We start from the raw sequence: 13174 nt of genomic DNA, 5'->3' as shown, positions 1-13174 counted from the left end.
TTATTTTGGGACATTAGAGCACATCAGACATATCGAATTGCATTCTGAATACGAACGAAGAATGTCCTTCTGATATCAAATAATTTTGATTTTTTTGAAATTCGCAATGTAATACACATTTTATGGCAAATGATTAAAATTGAAATTTTTGATATTCAACAGTACTCGAAGTAAACTTTATAAATCGGATGATTTATACTTATAGTGTATGTAGGTGGGATGAAAAGCCGACGATCAATTGAAAATTATTACCTTTCATATTGAAGATATGGATTTTTTTTCCCCACCCCCCCCCCCCCAAAGGGGGGAAAAAGGTCTTTTGGGGAAAAAATCCATATCTTCAATATGAAAGGTCAACATGGTCAACATTTTCAATTGATCGTCGGCTTTTCCTCCCAGCTACATACACTTTAAGAATATATCATTAGATTTATAAAAATTTATTATATCGTGAATTTCAAAAAATGATAATTATTTGACTTCCGTAAACAGATGCATCAGTAGGGTTGTAGATCAAATTATTTCTTATTTTGCATGACAAACCCAGAAATAAGCCGTGAGTATTATTTCTGGGTTTGTCATGCAAAATAAGAAATAATAAAGAAAATTATTTGATATCAGAAAGACATTCTGCGTATTCACAATTCAATTCGATATGTCTGATGTGCTTTCATGTCCCACAAAAAATACTGTCGAAACGCTCAAAACGCTCATTCCAGATCCCTTAAACATATTAATACAATATTTTATTCTAAAATACTAAAATATTAAAACATTAAAATATCAACATATTAAAATATTTAATAATTAATATATTTAAATATTTATATATTTAAACATTTTAATTATATAAATATAAATATTAATAGTAACTATCGTAGTAAAATCGTATTGCAAGCAGCAGAAATAGTCGATAATTTCACTGTTGTAATCCAGGTCCTTTTTTGCATTGAAACCAAGGATTACTCGACCAGCAATTTTGTAGCCCAATCGTAGAAAACTGCTTCATTCATTCATTCATTCATTCATTCATTCATTTATTTTATTTCCACAATTCACAAGAAATACAAAATACGCATTAAAATACCATCAAAGAATCATGGAGGAGATGGCCGAAAGGCCAGTAAGGCCAGAGGTAGCCATCCCCTTTAACAGAAAAGTTACCAAACAGAAAATTCAACAGCAAATAATAAAAATTAAAAACAACAAACAAACAAACAAGAAACAAAAAAAAACTACAAAACTTCAAAAAGAATGACAAAGAGTAGAGAGATCGTAGATATACTGCACAATGATGGTCTAGGCATCAGTTATAACGACGTACTTATTCTGGGTGGTAAATGATCTTAAGCATTCCACTATCTGTCCCTTTAAGTTAGCTGAATAGAAGCCTAGCATATGTATAGTAGACAATGATGACTTCAAAAGTGACACCTTAACTGGTGCCGGTCAATCGCACCGCACAAATGTAATGTTTGTCCAGCCAAAGACATACGAGCATGATCTATCTGACCAGAAAGAAGACCGTCACAGTACAGTACAGTCAGATTCGTCACAAATGTAGCACGCTTACCAGTGATGTAAGTAGTTAAGATTGACGCAATTGATTGGACCTTTGGGTTGTCATCAGCTGAACCTGTGTTAGGTTTTTTCAACCAGGTAATGAGATTTAGTAGGAGCTCACCCAAGTTTTAATCTTGCTTCATCTCATGCGTGTACGGGGGCCAAGGAACAGTGGTTGTTTTGATGACCTGTTCTCTGAGTCGTATTGCAACATTCTTGACCAACTGGTCATCCGTTACTCCCAGTGATAACAGCGCGGCCTCGATGTATGTACCGGCAGCTCTGGTATCATACACAAGCTCACTACAGTCTTCTGAATACGTTCGTGAAATCCCATGTCTTTTCCAAATTCTTTGATCAGAAGTTCCTTGAGGTATATAGCTGTTAGCTGGACATTACTTGGGAAAAGTGCCCGTAGTTTAAAAGTGCCCGTAGTTTGAAGTAATGCGAGTGTAATCTTTGTCCTTGAACCTTGAAGGGTGCGTATTTCATGATCTTTAAATATGACTTGTTGGATATGTTGAAAGAACAAAACTTGAGCCTCCCGAAGGTTAACATGCTGTAGATGCTCTGCATTTTCACTGAGATTATCGCTCGCTTGATTGCTGACGTATTGACGCCAGCAATGACGGTGGTATCTGATTTCCAAGCCAAAGGCTGTTTGGCTGTCTGGGATAACGTATCTAACCGTTCTCTTGTATCCTCATCTGCAATGTAGATAGCGTGTGCCTTGAACCTTTTGCATGCATCTTGTGTCGAAAGCAACAAAAGTGTTTTTTTTGTCCCGGTTACCAGACTTTTGTGGACCTTTCATGCACCACACGCACAATGCATTATCATGCAGAACACCTATACTTGAACAAAATGGTTTTGCATGCCAAAAATAGTTGAAAACGACACATTGTTTGTTATTATAGCCAATCCACTTCAAGATATATCGATTTTCATATTTTTCAATATGGCGCTGGCGGCCATTTTGACAAATGAGCTATAAATAGATTTTCCGGCCATTTTTTTTCAATATATTATTGAAAAATAACACTCTGAATTTTGCAAAAGTTAAATTAATCATATGTACGTTTTACAAAAGTGTTGATGTTTCAGCCCTCTTTGCAACATAATTCAAGAACCACAGGACCTACAAAAGTATATATTGGTGATATTTAAAATTCTTCTACACACTCGCTATGAAATGATCAATGCAATTTTTGCGAAAGCCCACTACCATTAGCAAGATGCTGTGAACTACCAAATCGCAACAGTTTAAAATACACTATGCCAAAAAAGTATCCATACACTTGGAAAATAATCACAATTTCAAAACTGAACCATATGGGGGTAAATTTGTTTTTGTAATAGAGGCACTTTTAAATAGATGTAATAGATTCAATGGGGTGTCATAATGTGCCGGATTAAAAACAACTTTACCCCAGTGTGGTTCAGTTTTGAAATTGTGATTATTTTTCCAAGTGTAAGGATACCTTTTTGGAGCAGTATAGTTGCTAACCTTAAGGATATTCCTTGCTTTCAAAGCTATTTGTCTTTCAATATCGATGCGCAGTTTATGCTTAGCATTCAAATTCTTACATTTTAACCGTCGAATAAAATTCAGAACTGAAATTCTTACCCGTATCCTTTCGTAAGTATTAAAATGAAGTCTTGCAGGCCTGAATAATAATCTTGCAGTCTGTGTAAGATTGACTCCAGGCATTATTTTGCAGTCTGTAAGAATGCTTCCAGGCCTGAAATCTTGCAGTCTGCGTTTTTAGGACTGAAACCTTGTAGTCTGCGTAAGATTGATTTTAGGCCTGAAATCTTGCAGTCTGCGTAAGATTGATTTTAGGCCTGAAACGAGACCTGAATTGACGCATTGTTATTTAATTATAATTTCTAGTTTTAATAGTCACATTAAAACACAATTTAAATAGTGGCTCAAACTGTTATAATGAAATGTAATATAGGGCAAACAAAATAGCCTAAAGAATGAATGTGTTAGGGCAACTATGATACAATCACTTATAGAGTGAAAGAACGTCGCCTAAGGATATTGAATTGGAATATTATTATTAGCAACGTGGGGCTATTCTGAACAGCGTTTTTCGACAATTTCACCAATTTATAGATTATGTGTGTAATAGTCCCAAACATTTTGGAGACCATAACCATTAGTTTTGCAAAACGTGTATTTGCGTATTTGTACCCGTTGGTTGCCATGATGACGGAGCAAGGCCTCTGATTGGCTAAACACGGTAACAAAGGTAACACGAAAACAGAATGACCTAAAGTCCTTTCATAGGGGATACATGGTAATAAAATTCCTTTAAAAAGGAATAGGGCGAGCAAATGAATTGTCAAGATAAAGGTATAGTTCCATATTGATAATGCAGTATTACTTCGATTTTCACTTGTCATCATTAGCAGAGGAGTGAAATTGTGATTGAAAGAACTAAACTAGGAAGGTTGGTGTAGGAAGTTGTCTAAATGACGAAGAGACCAAGGAGAGCAATCAAATTTGCAAACTGATATTGTAATATATTCAAAGGTGTTTTATTTTTTCCGTATGATAAAAACTTACATTTATTGTAGGTCATAAGCAAGATCAGACCTACCAAATGTGTAACAACCAGAAGTAACAAAAAATAGCACACACTGCTTGTGTGTAGGTAAGCACAAAAGAACTGGCCAAATTCTTTTGTATATGCCTATTGTGATTGTGCAAGCGTGACCTTGTGTGCAGATACACTAAGATGTACACTGCAATTTCAGCTTTTCCATCTATATCTATATGAAGAAATCTATGTCTTTGCTAACATTGAACCCTAGAATTTATATTGAAACTTAAATGTCATTTAAAAAAATTCATAATGACAACATTTAACATAATAAATCTGATGAAATATATTGTAGGCCTATAATACTATACATGTTAACCATGTTAACTATAGAAATCAAAGGGCATTACATGCTTTCTCTATGGTCCATTGATAAATATCTATGAACAAGCATCTTGAAAAATGGACTGATCTGGTAAAAATGGTCTCAAAAATTATTGGAAAGAGCTACCCGCTTTGTTTTTTCAGTACTTACTGCCAATCACATGTTCATTAGTATGTAAAAGTGTTAAGAATAACAGTGCAAAAATACTGTTACTACAGGGGCAATTTAAGCAGAAACTTAGCTTGTAATCACTGTTGAAGCCAATCTTGAATAGTGGACTGATCATGGGAATCATCTCACTCTGAACTCCTGGTGCATTTTTTTGTCATCCTAAAGATGTTTATTTTGAACTTTATCATTTGTTCATTTCATATGATAGCGTTTTGGCCGATGTTTTCACACATTTCACATCCAGGTGTGAGTTTAACAAACTTTCACTCACTTTCATAGGGAACCATTACATAACATTACTCAACAACAAAAACTTCATTCACAAAAAATAGATCCTTACACAACTTAATCTTTGCCTCAGCGACATTGCTTAGAGTCTTAGCTTTTCTGTGATACCCTATTTGTTGGGAATTATCTTCAAATTCTCTTAGAAAATTGAAAATAGGTGAGGCTGCATGAGCTCGGTTGTTACGCATTACAGGCCCATATGAGCACTTCGTTAAGAAATTAAGTGCTAATTAAGCAGCTAATTAAGAATTTTGTTTTTGTTTTTTTGGCTGAAATATATATACCGTGTGTCGAAAGTCCGTTCCGCCCATATTCCGACTTCCCATGGAGCGTAGCATCAATATGGAAGTACCCCCTCTGTTTATTTGCCTTTGGGCTAGTAGCTGCAATGAATCCAAAGGCGCAAAAAAAAAAAAAAAATATGTCGGCCGTTGTTCTAGATTTTTAGAGCTAATTTTGTATGTTTTGACAGATTCAAAGGTCTGCAAACCTCGAATTTCAATGGAAAAACAACAATAACCGAGGTTTGCATACCTTCAGAGGTTATCGACCATAAAGAGACAACAACTTCAAATAAATTGCTAAGTGACATTTTAATTAATCTAAAACAATAACCAGTAACAAATTAATATCAAATTAATTGTGTAAGTTTAATTTAAAGCATGTTAAAGTGGTTTTCTTATGGGGGGAGGAACAGACTTATGACACACGGTATACTTTAATATCTTATTAATAAATACAAACAATTATATTGATATTAATAATAGTTTAGACTGAATTCTAACAATTAAAAGATCAGTGGTGGGTACATAATGCAATTGGTAGGTCTAATGTTGCTTATGATCTGTACTGAGTTAGGTTTTGAAGCATGAAATACAGTCTTGCAAAGTATAAAAGGTAAAAAATTGCTGCATAGTAAGACTGAATTGCGTGCTAGAATTCCACTGTAGGACTATACTGACTGTAGAACAACTTTTGACCCACCCCCTCTTAGGATTACACAGTAATAGAATCCCACTGTAGGACTATAATGACTGTATGACTACTTTATGTCACCCCCACCTTTTTAGGACAACAAAATAAAAAATAAAAACCCCACACCATAGGACTGTACAGTAAAACATGTCTACCAGAGAACCCACTTTGTAGGACTACACAACAAAAAAAGCCCTCCACCATAGGACTTTACGGTAAAATATTTAGAGGAGTAGGCCAATTAAACATTGAATCACCACTCATGAATTGAGGTCAAAACCATTATGTAAATAAGATAAAGGCCACTAAAATGGGCTCACAGACATGCGTTCATTATTATGTAAATGAGATGTTCAATGTTTGCATGTGATCTCAAAAAAGGACATGTTGACATAAATTAATTGACTGCGAGGTTGACAAATAAATCCGTGTGTGAATAGTTGATTCAGTGACCGACTATCAGTGGGCACGGTAAATTAATCTGTTTACGCCCTCGTGGTACCTTGCGCCCAACGTTACGTAGAAACTGGCAATCATGCTAAACAAACAAAGAAATGAAAATAATTTGTTGCAACTTTCGGATTTGCATACAAGTAATTCTAGTTCTACAACAATAAGCAGGGCTGTCAACTCTCACGCATTGGGTCACTTTCTCACGGTCCCACGCCAAGGTAGTATAATCTCACGCCTAGGTATAAATCTCACGCAAAAAGCGGGAAAATGAGTAAAATCTCACGCATCGTCATGAATAATTTGTTGTTCCTACCACCCCCCACCCCCGCTTTTCACATTCTCCAGCGCCGGTGCTCAAATAATCATGGTTCCAAATTAACATTGGAGTCGGCAAGCAATTCCAAAAGGTTGACAGCCCTGCAATAAGTCTAATTATTTCTTTTAATACAACCACGTTGCTGCCTAAGTTGACTTTATAGCACTGATTAGATATCAAAATGAAGTAATAATTACAAATTTTTATGAACACTATCGCCTCTGTAGTTTCCCGAGTATATAGACAGCACGAATATTTTCTGCAACACTGTGAGTAATATGTAGGTCAAGACTCATCGCAACAGGGCGAGAAACGCCTTGCGTTTCTCGCCCAAAAAGATGAACAAAACTGTACATCTGTATTGCTTGGCATGGTAAAAGTAGAGTAGCGCTACTTTCGGGCTCTGATGCTTTGCATTGGGTCCAGCCGTTCGGGCTGCCATCGCGCTCAGCGCTCGATATGTCTGTGATAACATTAAAATGCTAGGAATCATTTTAGTGTCAACATAGGCAGATAATCTTATTGATAAGCGTTTTAACCAACGAAAAATGTTTTAACGCTTTGAAAAGTTACTTAATGGTATATTTAAGGAAGGTCTAAATCGTTTGCAGAAGTTGCAAAATAAGTGTACACGTTTAATATGTCACAAACCAAAATTTGAGTATGTTACCCCTCTCTGGAGCCAGCTTCATTGGCTCCCTGTCAGGGAGGGGATTGTGCACAAGGCATTGCTTTATGTGTTTAAATCTCTGAATGGGCTCTCTCCCAGTATATAAATAACTGCATCAATGTGAAAAGATTATCCAAGAGGGCAATGAAGACCCGTTCGGCGGATAGTATTTCTTTCTTTGTGCCTCTTTCCAGAAGGGTGCTGGGTATAGAGCTTTTTCGGTGGCAGCTCCACGTTTGTGGAACACCTTACCAGTTCGTATCAGAGATGCTGCTACTTTTGAATCATTCAAAACTATTCAAAGACATATCTTGCCATTGTTTTCTGTATTTGATAATTTATGCTGTTTTGTTGTTGTTGTTGTTGTTGTTGTTGTTGTTGTTTGTAGCAAGAGGAAAGAGCGCATTTTAAATAAAGTGGGTTACGTTAAGCTAAGTAGGCTGTAAACATATGAATGGAAGTTTCTCTACTAATACGTATTGTATTTTTTAGTAAAAATAGTCAAGACAATACGATACCTGCATAATATATATATTGCAAATGTGCCCTGAGTAATTTAATTTGATTATTTAGCTTTGTTTACAATCTAACACTACATATTTTATGAGAGATATGAAAGATAGAAAAAAAAAACCATAATTGAAGCCTACCTTTCCTCAAGTTGAGTTTCTTGGTGTTACTTTACTGCCATCATAGAAAAAATATAGAAATATGAGATAAATAGAGGGAGACATATTGAATACACAATCTGTAAAAGTGAACGGTGTCAGTCATGATAGCATGGAAAGGTAGTCGTGTTGAAGAACAATACCTGGGAACCAGGAATTGGAATATAGTTGCCATTGTTTTTGTTTTTCTTGATTACCTGACATGATCTGACAATGGATTCAGCTGATGACACTTTGTCATCATTGATCAATTTAAAAATATGGCATAAAATGACACTGTTAAAAATTGAGCAATGGTAATTGATATAAACTCCTCAAAAAAGTTTGGAAACTTTCAAAAACGGCTACATATCAGACATTTTTGAAATCTATCTCCACATTGTTTTATATTCAGTGAAACCATTGTTCTTTCATATCAACAATGACACCTCATTTGTGACGATAATTTATACCTTTCTATGAAAGACAGAGAGGTCTCTAAGAAAATGTGCCAAACTGACCATTGTCTGCCCTCACCTTATTGCTTTGAATGAATGAACAAGTGGTTTAATGCATGAATAAAAGAATGAACGAAGAGTAGTTTTGCCGTACATCATGTTGAATAAAAAGTGCTATGATGGTTCTACATGTGGATTCAAATGGATCAACGCAAGTCAATCTCTCTTGCTGGTCACTTTTTCATAATGGTCATTTGCAAGAAAATTCTAATTAACCATGGTTTGATTATCAGATCTGGATAAGGCTCGAGCTATTGGTCAGCTTGAGGCTGGCATACCTCAGAATCAAAGTGCGGCAACTTTTGGAGTTTCCCGCAGTATGATCTCCAAGCTAAAAGCCAAGTTTCGTCAGACCGGAGATGTCAAAGACAGACCCAGAAAAACAACGACTGCAGAAGACCGGTACATCAGACTGGCAGCACTTTGTTTGAGACCTCCTTGTCTTTCAAAGACAATTACTCAACCATGGAAAGTAAAGGTAACAAATTTGGTGTCATTTTTGACAGGACAGAACAATGTTTGTATTGATATGAAAAAATATGGATATAGATTTCAAATATTTCTTATATAAAGCCGTCTTGGAAAGTGTCCAAACTTTTTTTGAAGAGTTTATATTAAGTGCCTGAATTTTCGGAGTTTAATGCACACATCTACTCCAAGTATAATATCGACCATTAAATAACAATGTTTAGGAACCATTTTAGTGTCAAAATAGGCAGCTAACAGACAGATAATCTTATTGAAGCGTTTTAACCAATCAAGTAGGCTGTCAACATGCCAAGGGAAGCTTGTGGCTCAAAACTTAACAGACGGTAACTTCTTCCTCGATAATACACATTTTAGTTTTTAGCCAAAATAGTCGTCAATACAATACATGCATAATATTGTTATTATATGTGTACATTGTGATGTGCCCTAAGTAATTAAGTTTGATTATTTATCTTTATTTACAATTTAAAGCAAATTCACGAGAGATACGAGTCATGGGAAAACCCCTTGCAAGAGTTGGTGAGTAATGACATTTTGGGATTCCAAAACGTGTGCATTTCATATTTTCCTTTTTCCTTCTGCCATGTCCTGCACATGAAGCCTACCTCTTTTCTCAAGTTGAGTTTCTTGGTGTTATTTTACTGCCATCGTAAAAAATATAAAAATATGAAATAAATAGAGGGAGACATATTGAATACACAATTTGTAAAAGTCAAAGCCTCCTATGACGGTGTCAGTTATGAATGATACCATGGAAAGGTAGGTGGGTTGAGGAGGAATAGAAGCTTTGGTTGGGTGGACCCTGGAATTGGAGTATAGCCATTATTTTTGGTTTTTGGTTACCTTATATGTCCCGACAATGTATTCAGCTGATGACACTTTGTCATCATTGATCAATTTAAAAATATGGCATAAAATGACACTGATAAAAATTGAGAAAATGGTAATTGATATATGTTAAGGTGGTACTACACCCTTTGATAAATTTGGGAAAAATGCATGTGAACAATTCATTTACCATAATTGAACTTTGTGGTAAAGTGAAATGTTGAAGCCAAAAATTGGCACTTTCCTTAATTGCCAGTGCTTTGAAATACAGGGGGATAAAATATGGCCAATTTTGAACATATTAGTTCTTGCACCCCCCAAAAAAAAAAAACCCCACCCACCATACTATTTTCAATTTTTGCTCATTGACGAGGCCCTATGTCACCTGATCGATAACGCAAAATAACAAAACATCCTAAAACCCTAAGAAAACACAAGAATATTATAAAATAACACAAACATTCACAACATTCTCTAAAATAACTGAAAATATCAGTAGATATTCTAGATAACGCTGAATTTTAGGAAATAACTTGTTTATAAGGATACTTTGCGTTATCGACCAAGTGGCATGGGGCTTGGTTTTGTGGGAACCTGGAATTGGGAGTATATAGTTGCCATCTTTAATTAATTTCTTGCTTTTCTTGATTACCTGACATATCATGTCAATGGATTCAGCTGATGATACTTTGTAAGCACTGGTCAATAATAAATATAGTAATATAATACATTAAGGAGCCCTTTTTCTAAGAACCTCCTGAATTTTGCTGAGGCGGGAAGATGGAGGTTCTTCAAATCTCTTCATACTTTTATTATGGACATATAGTGATGAAACATTTCACATGGTGAAATAATTTTGCTGTATCATGTACCAGTGTTTCTAGAACAAAAACCCTTGATTGAGCCCATTTACCCAATTTTGTCAGACTTTTAAAATCGACTATATTTCATGTTTTCAATGTATTTCTAGATCTGAGTGTACTAGAAAGTTAATATTTGGGGTAAACATTTCAAATGGTTGGGTTCACAAATATATTTAAAGATAAAGTCATATTTTCGGTGCCGTGTGTGTTTTTATATTATGTAAATACCTTAAAAAGAAGATGTTTTTAAGCCAAAATAGGTCATTTTTTAAATCTGTATTTCTCTCATGGGCAGTAACTTTTCAACACAAAACGTACATATTTACAAAGCCGAGGAACAGTTCTAAAAAATATAAATTTTCACCGTTGTGTTTGTATTTACTTACTTAGATACACACAATTTAAGTTGCATGGTTTTAGTGAACTACTAATTTGCGCAACACCAAAGGCGCACATACTTTATCCATGCCTGCGCCCATTGTGCCACGACGTACACTTTTTTCATTAACATAATTCATAAGATGCATTTTATCTGTTGTATTATATCAGCTTCATTTCTCACTAAAATTTTAATTTTCTTCATGTCCTATTTTCTTCATGTCCTAGCCCCTCTCTCCATATTAATAGACATGGAAATCTGACCTTAATTGGAAATAATAAAAAAATCATGATAAAATGTATTTATTTAGGTTTTAAATCTTTATTACTTTTATATAATGCAGATTACTTACTCTCTAAATGTAAAAGAGTGAAAAACTCACTCCCCAAAAGAGTGATTCACTTATAAGACCACTCAAAACAAGAGTGAAATGTGTTTTTTTACTTTAAAACCACTCAAAATAGAGTGAAAACCACTCTAAAAGAGTGAATTTCAACTCGTTCAAGGAGTTAAATGAAGGACAACACATTTTTCGAGTTGTCCTTCATTTAACTCCTTGAATTCGTTTTAATGCATAAATTCTCAGCGATTATTGCAATCAATTTGAATTTTAATAAAGAATGAACTTCTTCCTTATATTGTTTCAGAGAATTGAAATAATGATTTCAATGTATTATTCATGACCAATGAGTAGAGTATGCTGCACAATGGTGGTGGCTGGTATTAGTCCGGTATCTACGGGAAGTTAATGCCCCCCCCAGGACACTACCAAACCAACTTTTTTAGCTTCCTTTTATGGTCCTATAACACATTCAAGATGTTAACAAAAAATAACTCCTGGCATTCCAGCCATTTTCAAGGTTAAAGGTTGCTCAAATCTGGTTAACAAGCACACCAAATTATTCCTCTCATTGTAAGGATTTAGATAAAGTACATGTGACATACCGTTCTTAAGTTATAAAGCAAAAAGGTCCATGGGGGGGTGGTCAGTTGTTGTTTTTTGGCCACTCAGGGGGTGAAAATTAAAACTGCTCAGATTTCAACGAAAATGGTCTCAAATTGATCGTCATGTAAAACCAAGTAATCCTTTGCACTGTCTAAAGTGCTTTGTTATTGACCAAATTTGCCAATAAAGGTCAGTCTCCATTACAGCCTATTTGACTTGACCTTTGTTGTGATGTTTCCCAGGTAACGAAACATCCTACATGGTTACAACCATTCCTTATTTGACTCGTTTTTACATGACAAGCAATTTGAGACCAATTTCGTTGAAATTGGAGCATGTTTAATTTTTGGCCCCTGTGTGGCCAAAAAACTGACCACTCCCCAAAGGTTTAAACCACTAAATTATCTTGAATGTGTTATAGGACCATAAAAGGAAGCTAAAAAATTTGGCTCGGTAGTGTCCTGTGGGGGGGTCATCATTAACTTCTGGTAGATACCGGTCAATATTGCCAGCTGCCAGCTCCATTGAAACACTGCAAAGGAGGGGTGACTTACATGTCGCATAAGTACACTAAGGAGTAAAAACACAATGGTGATTTTATTTATTTTTGAAAACAATATTCAAGGTCCCAATTGACATGTAATTTTTTTTTTTTCAAGTGACTGCCTGTAAAAAAAATCTCTGTTTGAAATTAAGCTTATTTTTAACAAAAATTGTTGCAAAACTATGGTCTATATTAAGGTATCCTGCAAATAGTAAATAACACAGGGACAAAATGGTGCATGATGGGTATGCCCTATAATGCTGTTGAAACTATGTAGGAGTATCAGTATCAAAGTCAATATCGTTTGAAAGTTATGGGATACAATATAGAAATCCATGTTTTCGTTATTTGTCAATATTTTGCATTTAGGGCAAAATTAGTGATTTTTTGTCTAGAAACACTGATACGAGATAGGCAAAAAAATTCATTGCCATGAGCAAGGAATCATCAACCAAGATGCATATACCAAATATGAAAGGATTTGTCCAACCTTCATATTCCCATGACCTGGTGGTTTTTACACGGAGGCCTCCTTAAGGGGTACTACACCCTGGCCAATTTTGTGCCTATTTTTGCATTTTCTCAAA

Source organism: Amphiura filiformis, chromosome 11 (genome assembly GCF_039555335.1).
Source record: "Amphiura filiformis chromosome 11, Afil_fr2py, whole genome shotgun sequence".
In the NCBI taxonomy this organism is placed as follows: Eukaryota; Metazoa; Echinodermata; class Ophiuroidea; order Amphilepidida; family Amphiuridae; genus Amphiura; species Amphiura filiformis.
This window is presented reverse-complemented; position numbering follows the sequence as displayed.